Source organism: Pezoporus occidentalis, unplaced genomic scaffold (assembly GCF_034315485.1).
Source record: "Pezoporus occidentalis ecotype Australia unplaced genomic scaffold, CSIRO_AGI_Poc_V1 ctg15, whole genome shotgun sequence".
In the NCBI taxonomy this organism is placed as follows: domain Eukaryota; kingdom Metazoa; phylum Chordata; class Aves; order Psittaciformes; family Psittacidae; genus Pezoporus; species Pezoporus occidentalis.
In genome coordinates, this window is record NW_026913316.1 from 1,543,520 (window position 1) to 1,558,562 (window position 15,043).

A 15,043-nucleotide genomic window follows, 5' to 3' on the forward strand; every position below is an offset into this window, starting at 1 on the left:
TTGCACCTGGTTTGGAATAATCTCCTGCACCAGCACATGTTGGGGCCAGTTGGCTGGAAAGCAGCTTTGCAGAAAAGGATCTGCGGTTCCTGGTGGACAACATGAACGTGAGCCAGCAGTATGCTCTTATGTCAGAGAAAACCCAACAGCTTCCTGGGCTGTGTTAGGGAAAGCATCACCCTGAGGTGGGAGAGAAATGACTCTTCCCTTCTGCATAGCACTGATGAGGCCACATCCAGACAGCTCTGTGCAGTTCTGCATTTCTAGATAATTCACAACTGCTCTTTGACTTCTGTTTTGGCATCTGCATTGTCTCAGAGAAATCAAGATATTAGTGGGGTGTTATATCAGTTTAACTGTTACTTCATGTCGAACGAGGAACAAGGCTTTAAACTGGGAATGGAAGCTTCAGGACCAGGGAAGTCTTGAGTATGGGCCCCAGTGTTTCCACTGATACTTGCTTTCTGACACAACAGGCAACAGGTTTCTCTGCAGATAGGACTCTCTGTGTGGTCTTCAGCTTGAACACTCTGTGCTGATCAATGCAAGGATGTCGGTTGCATTGGTTACTGTGGCTTGTCCAGTGTGTGGGAGAAGTTTCTTGGTAGGCAAATGGCAAGTGAATGTTCGGATACTGCCTGAAAACTTAGATATAACAGGATGTAAAGGAGCTCAAAGCTTTGCATGGTTTCTAGTATGGTCCGTATGCCTGCACCAAGGGTGCCTGTGTATCACCATTCAGCCTTGTCTGAGATGCTTCTACATTCAAGAGCTAGTCTCCTGAAATACAAAATTCACAATAGCTGGATCCCTGAGGAGCCATCATCAGGATATTTCAAGAATCTCATTATGGTTTTCTCTGAAGCAGATGCTGTACGATTTTGTTAGCAGTTGGTCTTCATTTCATTTCACCATTTGCTGATGCAGCAGTTTACTTGGAATAATGTGATGTCTATGTCTCAAATTACTCTGATACTGGAACTGAAGAAGTATATGTAGCATGCTCGCTTATTTCTGTTGTTCCTGGGATACCATGGACACCCTGATCTGTATTTTTATTTTCTTTCTCAACCAAACAAAGGGGAGATGCTTGCAGCAAAAGACTAGACTCCGAGTTGAAAAGCTGTGGATTAATGCCTTTACAGTTTCAAGCTATCTTAAAAATAAATACTTCACAGTTGGAATTTACATTTCTGTGATATTATTGATGATGGGAAATGCCTGTTTAATATTCAGATTGTAGCATGTTTTTTGATTTATTTTTTTTTCCTTTCATATTTTTGAAGAAGTTGCATAAATCTACACAACTGCTTGACGGGCCCTCTGCTTTCAGTCTTGGTGGGTGATGATAGCAGAAAATTAATGCTTAATGTTTGAGAATTAATATCTATTTGTCTTGGATCTGGAAAGCATGGCCTACTGAGATCCGAACAGGTAGCTTCTTTATATAGTATAGGAAGTTGCATCTTAACATCAACTCGATCAAAAAGTCAGAAAGCTTTTTTATCATAAAGAGTCCATTTCCCTTTCTATTTTGCATGGACATGGTTTGGTGGGAAGGGAGAAATGGCTGGGCAAATTATGGGGAATTGGATGATTAATACTGCTTTTATTCAGAGAACATGAATGCAACTTTAATTGCAGTTTACATAAAAAAATAAATCCATGTGACACTAAAAGTTTGGAATATTGTTTTACTGTGCTGCATAGTTGGGTGATCTGTTATTTTGCTAGCTGTCTTTGGGTTTGGTTTATTTTTCTCAACTAAGTGAAATATTAGATTTTAGAAAGCTCTGGAGTCATGTACTGGAAACTAGATTCTGCCTGTCTTTTAACAGGGGAGTATTAATTGTGGTTTGTTTTGTTTTGTTTTGTTTTTTTCTAGTTTGTGTTCTTAAGTACCCGGAAGTCCTGGGGTTAACTGAATGAAATGAGCCATCTGATCACACAGAATGGGACCAGAACTAATCCTCTAATGTGCTGGTTTTGCATTCTCTCATAAACCTTTTTGTACCAGTCTGCATAGGTTACAGGCTTGGTTCTGCATCATAAGCTCTCCCCAGTTTTGTAATAATGACAATAATTTATCTTCTGAGCTGTTTCTCTGTGGGAGCAAAACCTCTAGAGGGTGCCAAAAACTGGTTTTGGTTCACAAAGCTCTTAGGTCCTGTATTGGTAATATCAAAAGTGCAGGTCAGAGTTCAGTTCCTGAAGGCTGTTCCTGCTGTCAGTAATACAGGTGCCTTAAAAATGCCTGCTTCTTCAGTTATGGTTCTAAAGTCTTTATACTCTGGGGTGCTGGTATTTTTTTATTTTTATTTATTTAATGCTGGACACTAACTGTATGATTGACAGTACTGGTTTTGTATATATGTTTTTTAAACATACTTAATATTTATTCATTATTTCTCCAGAAAGGAAGAATGCGTGATGTTTTTAATGTCACACAGATCTTCCACTAACATAAATACTTTTTCTTTGACCAAGGCTTCTTATAAGAGCGGAGTTTAGATGTCTACAAATTACACATTTTCCCATTCCTTTGTAACTCTGAGTCTTGCCCAACATTCTGCCCTTCACTGTTGCCAGGTTTTCAAAAGCCCTGGCTGCTTTAGGCACACATGCATTTGAAATAAAAATCCCCAAACTCAGGGGGCAGGAGAAGAGAGGGGAGGTGTTCAATAGGGAAGATGAGGAGACAGGTACAGGGTAGAAATTCCAGGAAGAGGTTCTCTGAAAAGTTACTCGTAATTGACTTCTTGACGTGTGATCCCATTTTAAGAGAAACTAGACCACGTTTTTTTTTAAGCAGCACTGCTTAATAGCAGTTAAAACATGTGCAGCATGCCAAAACATTGCCAGTTGGACTGTGTATCAAGCAGTGACACTGCCAGTCAGCTGCAGTTGGTGGTGAAGAGGACGCTGTCAGAAGAGGCTAGTACTTGTTCCTGCTGCACCTTGTCAGAGACACAAAATTTGCTTTTCTTGTCCGCATATAAGTGTGCCAAAATACCTGGATATATTAATGTATTTTTGTTTGAAATATTCCTAGGAATTCCTATATATTCAGGTATTTTGGGGAGAAGGTTTTTCAGGGTTTTATAGGTATTTGGAAGCTTCTTCTATAAAATATGATCATTTGGGAGTTTTGTGTATGACCTAGGATAGCTTCTCCCAATCCTCAAGGTATGGGAAATCCTTGTATTCTGGTCAACATAATCAAACCCTGTTCATATTTATTCCAAATATTCTGTTGATACCAGTGGGACTATTTACATGAGTGAAAATAGTGGGGTTTGTCCCAAGTTATATAGTGTCCTATTGAATTTGGTAGTTTATATGTATTAACAGAGCATTATTTATAGTGATTCAAGATCATTACTTATTTGCAGAAATTGTACTGAATATAAATTTTGGCCTGACAAAAGAGCACCTTCAGAACATTGCAAAATTAAGTGCCTGAAAAAAAATCCCAAACAAGTAACTTCTCTTAAAAAATAGTCAGCATGTGTTCTTAATTTGAGATACTCATTTTAAGGAGTCCTGGGGAAACGTGGAGAAAATGGTGAGAAGACTAGCTATAGAGGAAGGGTTGTCCCAGTAAAATACAGACTTGTTATAATGGTGAGACTTGTGGATGCAACTAATGTAGTCAGTTGGTTTTACCAAAAGTTAAGTTGGTTGTGTTTATGAAGCTAGTCACAAGAGTGCAGAGAAAATACAATGTCATTTCTAGGTAAGAGCAAAACTTGAGGATTAAGGAAAAGGAGATGGGGGGAGGGTAAGTCTGTCCCAAATAAAAACATATGGTATGCATTAGCTTAAAAATCAGTTGAATGATCTCAAAAAGAAAAAGGCTTAAGGATCCTTACCCTTCTGTGCAATCAGCTGAGATATTGCAGGTGTGTTGAGAAGGGTCTTACTGGAGTGAATCATGATCTAGAAAACACACCTGCAGAAGATGATAAAGAAGCTTAAGCTACCTTCTTTTGCCAGCTGAAGGGAGTAAATTGATTGCAGTCTGCTAGTACCTCAAGGAAGTGATTTGTGTTGGAGGGCTTTTTAATTTTGTAGAAAACAACACGGAGAGTTGGTGGCTAATATTAAACAAATTGATTGTAGAAATGAGTTTAGACTCTTCATACTGGTTGTAGTTAACCACAGAAATGAAACTACCAAATGACGGTCTTAATACGTTTATTGAATGCCTAATATATTTATGACAAATAGTAAGGTTGGTAAACAATTCTATTGGCTATCACATCAAATTACAGTATTTTCTGGCCTTACTAATGAATTCGTTACTGAACTAATGCATTTCAAAGGTTATTGTTTAAATTGTTCTCAGTCGCTAACTGATGTTTAGTATACTGCTGTATATTCTGCCCTTCTGTTTGAAAAAGAAATTTGAAACTCATGTATTTATGCTTATGTTACCAATGGTAGTACCACTGGTTACATTACTAATGCTATTACTTATGTACTACCCCTGATTCTGGGATGATTCCAAGAAAATCGTGTATTTATAGGTACTGTAAACACTGGTTTAATTTTTTTTTCTTTCCATTTCATGGTACTGGAATGTAAGAATCTTACAATATTTTAAACCATGAGCAGAATCTCATGTGCAGCCCTAGGGAGCTGGTTCTTTCTCCATCTGAAATTCATGAACTACTGGAATTTAATCTTTCTGCCTAAGTATTCCTCAAAACTAGCACAAGAAGGTAAATCATAGTGTTTGATTGCCTTTTCTGGTTGTTTCCAGGATTTTAAGTCTATCCACTTTGTGAGGGTGTAAGGGAGAGTTTTATTTAAATAGGGTCTTTGCTAATATATAGTAACAGGTACTGCAAGTATGCTTTTGATGATGACCTCTTTTGGTCTTTTGTCAATTTGCTTTGAGATCTGTCTTAGAATACTAATGGTCATAAATGTCTATTCCAAATCTTGGCTATTTAACTTATTGCATAATAGTTTTCTTTTTAGAAAGAAATCTAAAGAAGTGTAACTGGTAACAAAATTTGCTGAAACTAGAGTTAGTTTCATCTCTGCTATTGTTCACTAAGCAGCAGGAGTGAATTTCTTCATAATGTGTGTATGTTGTCACCAGATAAGACTGAGGAGCATAGGAAGACAGAGCTTGGTGTCAAATTGTGTGGGTTTTTCTGTAATAAATGTGTTGAGTTTCTACAATAGTTCAGCTACTTTGGTGCGGTAGTCTTAAAATGATTCCATTCTCTGCAGATACTGGTGCAAGCACCTCTACACCTTAGCATAAGGATTACTCTGTATAATGCTTTCCTGTGATGGTGACTTCAAAACTTGTTCCTAAACCTGACTCTACAATCAGTACATACAGGCTTAGTAAGTATTTTGGTACTTGGCAATACCTGAATATCTGAATACTTTAAATGGTACATGCCACTTAGTTTCTTAACAATACTACAAACAACTAGTGTTATGAGGCTTAAACTCGTCCTTGCACTGGTACAATCTAGGCTTGGGCAGCTGTCTAGAACATGGGTTTTGAGCAGCCTTGAAGCATGGCAATACTTGGTTTTACCATTTAAGAATGTGTCTCTGCAGCAGCTATAAATACTTACCTGACTGGCACTTCTGAAACTTAATTTAGGCTCTTCAGGTGTGCTAATTAGACTTTATTAATTTTAAATGTTGTAACTGTATTACAAAGAGCAAGAGAGTGTGTATGTTTTAGAGAAGAGATTGATATTTCTGTTTTGCTCTTGTCCAAATCCATTACTTAAGAAATAAAGATCACTTCCTCAAATTGGAGTAAAAATTACAGATAACTTTTACAAAATCCAGCTGTTACAAACTAGTCAGTAGCTTTTTTTTTTTTTTTAAATAATCTAGACACCTTCAAGTTAAACCTTAAAACCCCAAAATGAAAGTTTCTTTTTTCCAATCCTTTTCCAATCTCTCCTACAGCACACCATTGGATTTATATTTCTTGAGGACAGACAATTATATTTAGGGTAATGTGTCTCAATTTTGAGACAGAAATAGATTAATTAGCAATAGAAAGTGATAGCTCACTTTGTCATGAATTTCTGCCATATCAGTCAGGTGTTAAATCCTTATATCCTGATATTCTACTTTTGGTGGTGCTGATTGGTAACTGCATCATGATGTCATTTACCAGTGTGTGAGGAAGAACAATCTGAATCTCCTACGTCTCCAATGTAGTGAAGAAGGTTCTGGAATTACAAACTCTAATTGGTGTGTGCTGGTTTTTTTTTATTTGTTTTTTTTTTTTTTTTTTTTCAAGACTTTTTACATTGGGATTGAGCTCAAAGAACTTGAATTACGACTGTAGTAGTGAACTCAGTTTGTACTGATTTACTCATTTAGTATTTTATTTAATAGTAGATTGTTTAATAATATGACAGGTGTTTATAGCATAATGAAATATATGTACAATATTTATGGTGTCGTATTACACTTAAGGTGGAGACATTTTAATGTTATGAAATTCCTCACAAATGTTTTCATTGACAGGGTGATTTCTTGTGATTTACTGTAGTAAATACTTTGCCAAAGGAAGCATTTGTGGGCATTTAATAAAATTTCAGTGATTAGAAGAGTTTATTGAGGAATTATAGGACCTCTTATGAATAATGGAGAGCTTGTCAAACAACATAATTTTTCAGCTTCTAGTGTGCATTTTATGGTTTCCTAAATAAAGGAAATGCATGGACACTTAGAGTGCCTGTATCCAGCTGATTCCAAGACAGAATGCATTAGTCTTTTAAATCCTGTTTTTCATCAAAATACAATGGCAGTTTCAGTGATTGTCCTGTCTGAAGAGTACTGACCAATGTAACCTAAGCAACTTTAAATGACACAGCAACGATTTGTTATATGATGATGCATATTTTAGAACAAGGTAATTCTGTGAGAGTAATGACCAAAACTGTCACTTTTTTTTTTGGTGGTTTTTAATCTTTTACACTTGTAAATTCAAATGGATCAGATAATAATGAGGCTTCAGTATTTTTCCCTCAATTATAGTAGTGACAGATCTCTAGTGAACTAGGAGTTCAGAAATAGAGCATCTCATTACTAATTGAGAGAAATATGCATGTGCAAGTAGAAAATGATTCCTGTGCTTATTTTTATACTCCGTGTTTAACAGCTGCTTTTTTGATTATGGGTGGCTAATTAGAAGCCTGGCTTAAAGGCAGTACTGGTTCTGGTTTTAAAAAGTACATTGGGCTCTTTATCACAAGAAAAAGTTCTGAGTTGATTTTTACTCTGGATTTCTCCTGTGTTGCAGACAGTGTTTTGGTGTATGAGTGCTCCATAGCTGCCTGGAGAGATGCGGCATTGCTTTCAGTTGTCTTTTGGTTACTTAAGCACTCTTTCATAGCATCCTTTTTTTTCAGGGGATGCGAACACAGTCCTGTAATCACTCTGTTTGGACTGTCAAGCTGTTGGCCTCTTAAAATATACTCTTTTTCTGTGGATTTTTTTAAACTATTTTTTGGTAGTAATATGTGCACCCAAATATTTGCTTCAAGAATTTGGAAGAAATTGACTGTGGTCTGCTGCTTGCTGTAGGCAGAAGTGAAGTCTTAAAGTAATTTTGACCATTTTCTGGTGGGCTCAGTGCTGGTGGACATATATCAGCTTACCTGCTAGTCAAAAGGTCAAGTTCTTTTTCTCTGTCTTGCCTCTTGCATTATTCTGTGAGGGCTTTGGCTAAGTCATTGAAGCTTCTGCCTTAAGCAGTGGATATATTGTGGCCATTTAAATGGTGTGTAGCTTTCCTTGAGCCAGTTTGGGCTTTGCCAAGAGAGATGTGTGTGCTTTATGCTGCTGTTGGGTTGTGCAGTCTGTATGATTTATGTCCTCTGTAAGGTGCAAGGACCAGCTTTGCACCATGGTCTGGGTCCAGAGCTGTCACTCTCGGGGGGGGAAACTGTGTTGAAGATAAGGTTTTCAGAAAAGGGAACTGAAGATGCTTTCTCAATTTGTACAGATCATGCTTGAAAGGGCAATTGCATTGTCAGGTGAAATAAAAGAGCATTATGTAAGGGGTCTTGAAACATCCCCAAGCTGAAGTAATCAGGGCAAGATTCAGTCCAGTTTGCTGACAGTTTGCTTTCTGCATCCTTCCTTATGGTAAATCTATTAAAATTCACTCTTGGCTCTTAACAAAAGAGGTAGTGGCCTTAATGATTAACTGCTAGCGTTAAAAGACTAGCTTTACTTCAGAGTGAAATGGTATGTCTAATAATTTCATACAAACGAAATGCGCATCTTCCAAAAATACCCCATGAGAGTATGTCACCTGAAGGTGGTGAAATACATTGATTTACAGAAAACATTAAGCAGTATTTTGTTGGCATTCATAAATGTAGTAGAAGGTTCATCATGAAGCATATTAGATGCTATGAAAAGTAACTTGAATTGTGGTGCAAGCTGTTTAAATAATCCGTTTGTTGTAAATAAGCACCCATTAATGCAACTTATTTGGTTATTAGTGGAGCCCAGACTAGTTCAGAAAGGCATGTTATCTTTATTAGAGTGGGGCATTCGTTTTTTTTGTTGTTTTTTTTTTTTTTTTTTTTTTTTTTGTGTGTGTTTTTTTTTTTTTTTAGCTTAATCTCAGAAAAACTGGTTCTGTCTTCACAATAATTAATGCTTATGTTCTTGGTGTCCAAAGATACCTAATTCTACATAGGCACTTGAAGTGTGCAGTTGCAGAATCATCACATCTAATTTTTTTTTAAAGACATGTTATGACCTTTTCTTCTTTGAATGGATTAAGAACGGGCAAATAACTCAGAAATGCTCCAGAAGGGAATAAAAGCACAAAGCCAGATTTAAACATGATTAAAAATGACGCTGGTAGAACTTTATTTTCACTTTCAGAATCCTACTTATACAAATGTGCTCTCTCCTGTGCACAGATAGCCATTGAGTTCAAGGGGGAAACTTGATAAACATGGACAGAATCAGGTCCACAAGCACTACCTTTTACACTGACCATAAAATAGTCTTTCCCAGATGTTTTCATTGTCATCTTTTGAACCTGGTTTTGATGTGGATAATTAAAAGATTCATTGCTTACTTAGCAAATAGAGGAGAATAAATGTTTTACAGTGTTTTATTGAGCATGGCCAGATATCACATTATCAGGCTGTATTATTTTTCTTTGAGATTAATAGTGCTTTGTCTGTCTCCCAGATGTGTGCTAACCACCTGCTAGTTAAATATCTGTCTAGGTCATTGTTCTATAAAGTCTCTTCACATATATATGCTGTAAGGATATCGCCTGTAAAATGGCTTTGCTCCATTTTATGCAGCTTTTGTTTTTTGGCATTTAATGCTCCAAGAATTGATCTTTGGAAGTGGAGGAGAAGTCCTTAACTCGCCTCTCTGTCTTTGGGCAGTGAGAGGGCTCTTCCGTGCTTTCAGGCCCAGTTTGCAGTGTGTGTGAGAGGAGAGGTTGTTTCCCAGTTTGGCCAAAACCTCCATGCCGCTGCAGATACCAGGATGGAGAGTAACGAAACTGTCTCTTCCACCTGCTAGCTCTGTCAGAGGAAAAGAGAGGTGCAAATTTCTTTTGCTGTCCTTTCATCCTCTGCATGGTGTTTCTGGCATCCATTTAGCTTGAGAATAACTGCACTGCTTGTTTCAGATGCTCTTCACAGGGTCTTGCCAACAGCAGCGCTGTGAAATACGCGTGGTTCATGCGAGGTGGCGTGGCTCCCCACTGGGCTCTCAGTGGCAGAGCTGAGTGATAATAACATGGTCTTTTTGTTTTCACTCTGCTGTGGTTTAACAAGCCTGTGTGTAACGGTGGAGATTAATTCAGCTTTCTGTCTGCTGACTTGGGACAGCATTACAGCACTTTCCATTAGGAAGCTTAGGTTTACTATTACATGATCCAGTAGGATTTATTGTCATTATTTTGTAGGAATAATTTGGCACAGGAAGGCTGTCAGGCTGCTTGGCTTGCTTTGAGAGGCTCTACCCCTTGATAATTAGCAAAGTAAAATATGAATTTAGGAGCCTTTTTCGTGCTGTGTAGTCTGCTGTTTTGCCTGATTCCTACAAGGAGAACAAGCAACTGTTTGTGGTGGTGGTGCTACTGATAAACTGAGTACAGCTTGAATCAAGAAGAAGCTAGTCCTGCAAATGAGCCACATTTGCTTAATTTAAACATTCCATTGGATGGTGCTTTTTTGGTTAGTGAGGGCTATGTGTGCTGTTGCTGACCTAAGAGGAAGAAAAACCAGTGGCTGTCCTCAAGTCCATTACTGGGAAAGGGTGTAGCCTTTATTTTTTTTGTCTCCTTGTAGAAACTCCAGCCGTTGGTTCTCCTCACTGGGCAGCATGACGGTCTCTTTGGCCTCTTCTGCATGGGATCATCCCAACTACTGCCACTGGTTTAGAAAAGGTCTTCCTTTTCCAGCTTCCCACGCTCTAAGGTTTCAAGACTTACTGCATCCGTGTCCTGATGTTACAGTTTTTTCTTGCAGCATAATTCCCTCCACAGTGGGAGGAAGAAAAAGTCTCAGCAGGCTTTTTGTTGCTGTTAGTGGATGTCTTGGTGTACAGTGGACTGCTCATTTTTAACATGCTTTTGCAGTACTCTGTGCTGGCTGACCAAAAGTCATCATCTTCAGGTATTTCAGGATGTGGTCTGTTTCAGACCTTCTGAAGAAGATACTTTGTGTTTTATTCCTCCTGATCTACTCTACTCTGTTCTTCTCAAAAATCCCAACTACAGAGGGCAAGAAAGTCACATGAAAGGGATTTGTCTGTGTCCTGTGTTGTACTGGTAATGCTGCTGTTACAGCTTTCACTCTTCAGGCTCCTGTTCTAGGGGCTCGATCACAGTGTGCTGTCCTGAAAGCAGGAAGTTGTCTGCTTAGCACGAATTTATGGAGGAGAATGTCCAAATATCCTATTCTGCAGCATTGCCTGAATATGGAATCTTATTTTCAGTACTGTGATATCTGCTGATCTGTGATGCCCCTGCAGTAATTAGTTCTGTTTTACTACCATAGCCTAATGTGTTGAGCCTGCCTTTGCAATGAAATAAAAAAAGATGGACTGAAAGATCCATGTGCAGATCTGAGATGTATGGACAAATCTGTTCACCTCCTTTCATAAAACGCTTTCAAAATCGCCGTGGAGATGCAGTGTAAGAGTTAGATGTTTGCTCTCACTGATGAAGCTGGCATTTGTACTTAATATGGTGCAGTTTATTGGATTTGTTAATTAGTTTTAATATGTGATTGAGGCTGCTTCTGGTACCTACAAGGAGATAGGGACTGATGTTGCCAAAAATCAGTTGTCATTGCAGCTGCTTCCACTTTATGAGGAGATGGAGTGTATTTTTTCAGTCTCAGATGAGTGTATCTATGATGCAGGAACAACACTTGCCGATAAACGCTAACTATTTGCATCCAGTTGAGACACTGTTCAGAAGTCAGTTAAAATTAGTGAAAATTAGTTTCTAAATGTTAAATTAAAATGTGTCCTTTCATTTAATGTCATATTTATCTTGAAGTTTGAGGAAAACCATTAAGTAGTATGTTATTATAGGCTTTAATAAGCATTTACAGCTAATTTTTGGAAAATAGAAATTACCCCATCTGCTTGCTGTTATTTAGAAGTGTGTGATTTCTCAGGTGTCTAGGTGATGGAGCCAAGCTATTCTGGTGTGCACAGGGTAAACTCACATTCACATGTCAATATGAATTTTCAAGTATACCTTTAGACAGATTTATGCATTCTCAACCCTCAACCTTTCCTAAATTGAGATGATCTTTACCAGATATTAACTTGTGATACTTGAGCTTACTAAAATACAAGTGCTGAAAAGGAATGAAACGTTATTTACGAGTTGTATGGTTACTGAAATTTCGATAAAATAGGAGAATTAAACGAATCATTTTGTTTCAATAGCAGAAGCATTGCATTTTGTGTATGACATGATTTTTAACTTGGGAAAAAAACCCTTTTGAAGCATTGTTCTATTCTGTTCTTTTCTTTTCAATGTGACATTTCACAGAGATTCAGATTTTTCCTCCCCACTCTAAAAATCTGACTTCAGTGTTCTAGCAAATAATATTTGGCCAAGCAGAGGCGCTGTGCTGCAAATAACTTCTTACGGTATTTCTGGAAACTGTCTGAGAAGGTGAAGCAAAGGGTTGTGAGAGTGAATATTCATCAAAGCAGCAAGCCTATTACATGGTCCATCAGTGCAGTCAGGCGCCTTAGCTGGAGTCAGCAAGCAAAGGCCAGCTTGTGTTTCTGTATTTTGCTGGGGGTTTTTTGCTTACGTGGGGAGCTTGGGTTTCTGATCTAAGTGTGAAATATGTCCTTTTCATATGTTCATCAGAAAGTCTATGGATCATATGAATCCTAATTTGCTAGTACTTTGAAGGCTTTATAAGCCTGTGTGAAGCACATGCTCTCTGCCGGGCCTGTTGGTTGAGGTGCATTTCACTGTGAGTATGACACAGTGAAATAATAATTTATATTTTGTCGTGTTGAAGGATGTAGATACTTGGTGTAAACTGGATTCTTTGTCTTTTAATCACATTGCAAACAAAACAGCAATGTGTTTTAACTGAAGGGAATGTGCCCTTTGTGCTTTTCCCCGATAAGGACCAGTGGTCTGTGCTCTCTTCAGGGTGTGATAAAGTGAGGTTTTTCTCTGAGCTGGTGGTCTTTGTTGTGAATTACCCCAGGTGTATTAGATTATTGACAGGTTTTAGAAGTACTCTGGCTTCTCTGATGGCTTTCCTCTTGCATTGTTTTACAAGTGGTCTTCAAGCATAAGATAGAACCATTTTGCCTGAGAGGGGATACGAGGTTCTTGCTCACGGTGGAAGCTCATCTCTGCAAGTAATCCTGCTGTTCTGGCACACCCAAAGTAAATCTGACCTGCTGTGAGTATGCTGCTACCTACAGTGAGCCCAGATGTATTAGCCTCACTATGTATATAACATGAAATAGTGAGGAGATCACGTTCAGTTAAAGGAATGTGACTGTGCTACCCATGTAGCTCTAAGGTGACCAGAGCTTTTGACATATATCTCCCTAGACCTTCCCCTATTAGGAGGTCTCTGTAGAAGCCTGGATGACTTTTACATTAAGAAAAAAGCGTCAAGTTTTATTAGGAGGAAAGACATTTCATGGATTGAAAAAAAAAAAAAAAAATGGTTAAAAAACCTAGGACAGGAATAACAGAGGAGGATTGTGCATAACTTTGTTGTTTAAATATGGCCTGGCAAGGAGACCTCATATTGCTGGGCTTAGCTGTTGTAGCAGGAAACTTCATGGTTCCATCTGATTTTGGGGAAGTTTTTTCCATTTTACAATTCTGGAAGGAATGCTGTTTGTCATAAGCCTTGTCAGCATAGGGCAGTGTACTGGGTTTGTATGGCAAGGTTTTGGTTGTGGTGGGGCTACACGGGGTGCCATCTGTTCCCAAAAGGCTGCACTCATGGAAGGGGCCCACGCTGGAGCAGTGTGTTCCTGAAGGGCTGCATCCATGGAAAGGACCCACGCCGGAGCAGTCTGTTCCTGAAGGGCTGCTACCATGGGAGGGATGCACGCTGGAGCAGTTCATGAGCTGCAGCCCATGGGAAGGACTCACATTCGAGAAGTTGGTGGAGGACTGTCTCCTGTGGGAGGGGCCCCACACTGGAGCTGGGGAAGAGTGTGAGGAGTCCTCCCCTGAGGAGAAAGAAGCAGCAGAGACAGCATGAGATGAACTGACTGCAGCCTCCATTCCATGTTCGCCTGTGCCACTGGAGGGAGGAGGTAGAGAAAATGAGCCTAAGAGAAAGAGGCAGGGGAAAGGTGTTATTCAAGATTTGTTTATTCCTCATTATCCTACTCTGATTTTATTGATGATAAATTAAACTGACTTCCCCAAGTGGAGTCTGTTTTGCCTGTGATAGAATTGGTGACAGATTTCTACCTGTCCTTATCCCAACCCACAAGCCTTTTGTTATATTTTCTCTCCCCTGTCCAGCTCAGGAGGGCAGTTGGTGGGCACCTGGCATCCAGCCAGTGTCAACTCACCACAGGTATTAATGACTAGTAGATCATTACTAAGTGTTTGCTAGTAGAGCTGGATTAGCTCAGAGAAGACATTAGGAGGCTAAGTAAGGAACAAGCTTTTAAATCTACTGGAAATTATTATATTTTGGTTTTTATTGGGTATTTTGTTTGCATCCGTAAATAATCTTTCATTGTTCAAGTGAAAGATCTAAGGGAAGAGTGACTGTATATATACTGCCTAATGCTCTTAGGCACTTCAGTTTAATTGCAGGTGTTCCTATTTAGTTTGTAAATACTTTTAAAATCAGAAAAAATTGCATTGCACATTATGGGGAAAGAGAAGTTTGCATGTTGAGATGGTCATATAATGTTCAGGTGTTTAAAAACTAGCATAAAAATACTAAAATACCTTTTGAAATGGCTGATTCAATGACGAGCTTTATCAGCTGGTATGTGTGCTGTGTGTAGGCTGGTTCCATTGTGAAATTCAGAAAAAAATACTGCTTATTTGCCAGTGATTTCTGTGCTCAGTGGGATCTTGTGGCAAATAAACCTGAGGAACACTGTGATATGGGGATCACCAAGACTAACATTTTTACTATGTGCTTAACCCCTCTGTTCGCTGCTTTAGTTGAAATTTACATGATCATGGCTAGAGGAATACCACAATATAACTAGAAAAATTATGTTGTGTTATTTTAAGGTTAATTTCGCAATGAGCGTAAGTCATAAAGCAAATATGAAATCCTGTGAATTAGGTGATATGTTACATGGTCTGTGTATAAAATCATTTCTCCTTTCTCTTTACTAATATAATGAAAGGGAAAAAAGAAGATACATATTCCTTTATAGCTGTCCAGAACACTTTATATATGGTTTTACTTTAAGTGAAGAATTATGTCCATTTTGATTTTTAGTGTCTAGATATCAATGAGAAATGAAACAGGCTGACAGCTTTTTCTTCTTTCTTCTTTAAATGAGTGTTAAA

General features: G+C 38.4%; 1 protein-coding gene across 4 annotated transcripts in view; it reads left to right on the top strand.

Moving 5' to 3' along the window:
* Window positions 1-15,043, top strand: part of CTNND2 (catenin delta 2) — a 655,439-nt gene that overhangs the window by 15,921 nt on the left and 624,475 nt on the right. The window lies entirely within an intron of this gene.